This window comes from Triticum aestivum, chromosome 7A (genome assembly GCF_018294505.1).
Source record: "Triticum aestivum cultivar Chinese Spring chromosome 7A, IWGSC CS RefSeq v2.1, whole genome shotgun sequence".
In the NCBI taxonomy this organism is placed as follows: Eukaryota; Viridiplantae; Streptophyta; class Magnoliopsida; order Poales; family Poaceae; genus Triticum; species Triticum aestivum.
The window spans coordinates 382,626,216-382,632,142 of record NC_057812.1 but is presented as its reverse complement, the minus strand read 5'-3'; positions in this window follow the sequence as shown (position 1 = coordinate 382,632,142).

Genomic DNA, 5,927 nt, shown 5'->3' with positions numbered 1-5,927 from the left:
CTTTGATGCACTTCTTGGCCTCCTGGGTGTCTTCTGGGCAGAAAAAGTCTTCAAAAAGTTTCATGGCATTTGGACTCTGTTTGGTATTTATTTTCTGTGAAGTAAAAACCAAGCAAAAAATAACAACTGGCACTGGGCACTATGTCAATAGGTTAGTCACAAAAAATAATATAAAGTTGCTAGCAAATGGGTATAGATCATCCAAGATTGATACTTTAATAGCATGAAACAATAAAAAAACTGTAGATACGTTGGAGACGTATCAGGGGGTGGGCGAGAGGTGGGGGCGGGCCCCCCGGCTTGGTTCCTCCCGGGTCGCCCGACTCGAGTGACGCGGGGGTCGGGCGACCAAATTCATCTCTACTCCTAATATAATACTATACTCCTATAAAAGCTGCCTCATCCCTACTTCTATAAAAATTGAGTTGGTGATGATGGTGTCATCAGATCTGAATCGAACACATAGGAAGCAATCTATGGCAACTTCACAAAAACTGCTTGGCACTTTGTTAACATTTGTAGAAAACCCTTCTCAACCTCATCTCGCCCCGACTCATCAAGCCATCTGAAAAAAGAGCATTATACAACCACCGGCCCACAACATTGGAATCGACCTGGCGCGATAACCGTTGATGGTGCCATCCACTGATGGCTCTATATTTTACGTATTTTTAGAGCACATTTGTTGCATGTTCTCTTCATATATCACACTGGTACAATGAGCTGCTATACCAACGGTTTTTAACCCTTTTCCATGGCGGCATTTTAAACCGTCGCCTAGTGAGTGTGGGTGATACAGGGGTACCTCCCAAACAACCCAGAAACCATCGGGGATAGGCCCTTCGGTCACACACGCTACGCAAAATGAGCTCATGTGTGGTCGGGCTAGTCATCACATACAATTATACAGGCCCAATAGTTTCATTCGTAAGTACATCCCACACAGTGAATCCCAGAGAAACGTTTCCCTTCGTATGTACAACCCAAACAGTCAATACACGGAATACGTTTTCGTTTGTATGTACATCCCACATAGTCAATCCAAGAAGAACATTTCCGTTCGTATGTACATCCCACACAATGAATCCCAGACAAACATTTCTGTTCGCACGCACGTCACACACAATTTTCCCCATCAATCGTTTGTGATAGCGTTGCCTTGCAGACAATATTAACAATTTTATCATTTACATTATTGAATGCATCATGCGCGGTGCGTAGAAGAAACCATGTGGCATAGGTTGTCCATCACACACACTTTTTATATGGAAAACATTTGCGCAAGGTGGCCTAACGCATACAATTTTATAGAGGAAGTAGTGTGTGATTGTTCATTGATCCAACATGTTTTCTTCCCAGAAACTGTATGCATTGTTTGAGGTCACCGCCCATGGTGTTTTCTCAATAACCGTTTGCAATAGAAAAAACCCCAATTAGCATGCTAATTGGCCTATTATTAATAATCAATTTATTAATCAAATTGACATTTCATATTAAGCACACAATATATTTCATTCTCATATTACGGAAGCAGGATTTCATAATTGAAATACATCAGAGTACAACATCATATAGCTTCAACACTCAGTTACAGCACATAGGCATATATCTAGCTACCCCATTACACAACTGCACCAGCATCAAGTTTCACATGAAACATTTATAACCTTTGGAAATTAGCATCATAGACGACACATAGACAGATGAATCTCATCTAAAAAATTGTTGAAGCGGAAGGAAAATATTGAGCCTTCATTGATGTTGAAGGTCTTTGCAACTTTAGGCCAGTGCATGTGGATGATTGACCGTCCATCCTTCGTCCTCTTCTGGAAGACTTCAATATTGTACCGTGGGTGTTGTATGAATAGTTTCCCTCGCCTCCTGACCATACATATGGTTTGAGTGGTAATCATCAGTGAACTGCTTTGAAAAGGCCTGAAACAAGGATATGCATAAATATCTTCTCTAGATTTGAAATGGCGCAACGGAATAAAAAATACAAGGTATAATAGTTAGTACCATCCTGTAGTGCACTGATGTCTTCTTCATTGTGCAGACAAAGATCGTGTTGTTTTTTGTCGCTAGTTTCTTTATCCTAACAATATTTCTGAGTTTCTTGACTTGACTGATATTTGATATGTCTCCATCGTATCTACTTTTCCAAACTCTTTTGCCCTTGTTTTGGACTCTAATTTGCATGATTTGAATGAAACTAACCCGGACTGATGTTGTTTTCAGCAGAATTGCCATGGTGTTATTTTTGTGCAGAAATAAAAGTTCTCGGATTGACCTGAAAATTTATGGGGAATATTTTTGGAATATATAAAAATATTGGTGCAAGAATCAACCAGAGGGGGCCACCTAGAGGCCACAAGCCCTAGGGGCGCGCCATGAAGGCTTGTGGCCCCCCTAGAGCTCCTCCGACTCTAATTCCAACTCTATAAGTACCTATTCGCGAAGAAAAAAATCGGAGCGAAGGATTCATCGCGTTTTAAGATACAGAGCCGCTGCCACCTCCCGTTCTTCATCGGGAGGGCTGATCTGGAGACCGTTCGGGGCTCCGGAGAGGGGGATTCCTCGCCATCATCATCACCAACCTTCCTCCATAACCAATTTCACGATGCTCACCGCCGTGCGTGAGTAATTCCATCGTAGTCTTGCTGGACGGTGATGGGTTGGATGAGATTTCTCATGTAATTGAGTTAGTTTTGTTAGGGTTTGATCCCTAGTATCCACTAGGTTCTGATATTGATGTTGTTATGATTTTTCTATGCTTAATGCTTGTCACTAGGGCCCGAGTTCCATGATTTTAGACTTGAACCTATTATGTTTTCATGAATATATGTGAGTTCTTGATCCTATCTTGCAAGTTGTAGACACCTATTACGAGTTATGATCCGCATACCCCAAGGTGACAATAATTGGGATTATTTCCAATGATTACCGTAGTTTGATGAGTTCATGTATTCACTAGTGCTAATGCTTTGGTCCGGTTTTCTGTTAAAAGGAGGCCTTAATTTTGAAATTACTACGTTCCCCAACATTAATATCCCTTAGTTTCCATTAGGACCCTGCTGCCATAGGAGGGTAGGACAAAAGATGTCACGCAAGTTCTTTTCCATAAGCATGTATGACTATATACGGAATACATGCCTACATTATATTGATGAATTGGAGCTAGTTCTGTGTCACCCTAGGTTGTAACTGCTGCATGATGAATATCATCAAACACAATTATCATTGCCGACCCATTGCCAACGAGCTTTTCACATATTGATCTTTTCTAAGTTACTTTCATTGCTACTGCTATTACAATCACTATAAAATTGCTACTGTTACTTCTGCCACCGTTACGGTCACTTCCATAGTACTTTGCTACTAAATACTTTGCTACATATATTAAGTCTTTCAGGTGTGGTTGAATTTCCAACTCAGCTGCTAATACTCGTGAATATTCTTTGGCTCCCCTTGTGTCGAATCAATAAATTTGGGTCAAATACTCTACCCTTGAAAACTGTTGTGATCCCCTATACTTGTGGGTTATCAAGACCTTTTTCTGGTGCCGTTGCCGGGGAGCATAGCTCTATTCTCCGAGTCACTTGGGATTTATATCTGCTGATCACTATGAGGAATCTGAAAGATACCAGAACCAAGATTTTCCCTCACTGTGAGGGGAGGTAAGGAATTGCCATCTAGCTTTGCACTTGATTCACCTTTTGTTTTGAGTAAACTTGCGACTCCTACACGTGCTATTGATTCTGATATATCGCATGTTATTGATGATGCTACTTCAGCTATGAATGATGCTTATGATGCTACAACTTTGCTTGGTAATACTGTGCCACTGGGTGAATTTCTTGATGAACAACTTGCTAGAGCTAAAAATATTGAGTATGCTGAAGATGATGATATTTCTGAAACTGATGAAATTATTGAAACTGGACACTTTGAAACACTTGTTAGACCTAGCTCTCCTAGATATGAATTACCTGTTATGCCTGAGGGTTATGTCATGGATGGAGAGATAGCTAGGGACTTTCTTGCTTGTAAGGATAGAGATGATCTTAAGAAATCGTTATGCAACACCACATAAACATGTCCTGCACACAAAGAACAAATACTTGCAACCCGACGTAAGAGAGGGGTTGTCAATCTCTCACGGGTAAAAAGATAGGTAAAATTGTAGTAGATTGGATAAATAGATCTCGCGGGAGCGCGAGATAAAATAAACAATAATAAATTGCAGCAAGGTATTTTTGTATTTTTGGTTTAATAGATCTTAAAATAAAAGCAAATAAAAATATATCGTGAAGGCAAATATAATAAAGAAGAGACTCGGGGGCCGTAGATTTCACTAGTGGCTTCTCTCGAGAAAAATAGCATACGGTGGGTAAACAAATTACTATTGGGAAATTGATAGAACTTCAAATAATCATGACGATATCCAGGAAATGATCATTATATAGGCATCACGTCCAAGATTAGTAGATTGACTCCTGCCTGCATCTACTACTATTACTCCACACGTCGACCGCTATCCAGCATGCATCTAGTGTATTATGTTCATGGATAAATGGAGTAATGCAATAGGAACGATGAGATGATGTAGACAAGATCTATTTATGTAGAAATAGACCTCATCTTGTTATCCTTAATAACAACGATACATACGTGTCGGTTCCCCTTTTGTCACTGGGATCAAGCACCGTAAGATCGAACCCATCTCAAAGCACCTCTTCCCATGGCAAGAAAAATCGATCTAGTTGGCCTAACTAAACCAAAGATTCGAAGAAGAAATACAAGGCTATAAGTAATCATGCATATAAGAGATCAAAAGACTCAAATAACTTCCATAGATAAAAACATAGATCGGAACATAAACTCAAAGTTCATCGGATCCCAACAAACACACCGCAAAAAGAGTTACATCATATGGATCTCCAAGAGACCATTGTATTGAGAATCAAACGAGAGAGAGGAAGCCATCTAGCTACTAACTATGGACACGAAGGTCTACAATGAACTACTCACGCATCATCGGGAGAGGCACCAATGAGGATGATGAACCCCTCCGTGACGGTGTCTAAATTGGATCTGGTGGTTCTGGAACTTGCGGCGGCTGGAATTGATTTTTGTCGACTCCCCTAGGGTTTCTAGAATATTGGGGTATTTATAGAGCAAAGAGGCGGTGCGGGAGGCCACTGAGGTGGGCACAACCCACCAGGGTGCGCCTGGGCCCCCCAGGCACGCCCAGGTGTGTTGTGCTCCCCACGGGGCACCCCTCTGGTACTTCTCTGGCCCATCTTGCATCTAGTGTATTATGGTCATTGAGAAACGGAGTAATGCAATAAGAACGATGACATGATGTAGACAAGATCTATCTATGTAGAGATAGACTCCATCATCTTATCCTTAGTAGCAACAATACATACGTGTCGGTTCCCCTTCTGTCACTGGGATCAAGCACTATAAGATTGAACCCACTACAAAGCACCTCTTCCCATTGCAAGATAAATAGATCAAGTTGGACAAACAAAACCCAAATATCGGAGAAGAAATATGAGGCTATAAGCAATCATGCATATAAGAGATCAAAGAAACTGAAATAACTTTCATGGATATAAAAAGATGGATCTGATCATAAACTCAAAGTTCATCCGATCCCAACAAACACACCACAAAAAGAGTTACATCATATGGATCTCCAAGAGACCATTGTATTGAGAATCAAACGAGAGAGAGAGAGAAAGCCATCTAGCTACTAACTACAGACCCGAAGGTCTACAAAGAACTACTCACACATCATCGGAGAGGCACCAATGGAAGTGGCGAACCCCTCCGTGATGGTGTCTAGATTGGATCTGGTGGTTCTGGACTCTGCGGCGGCTGGAATTGATTTTCCTCAACTCCCCTAGGGTTTCTATAAT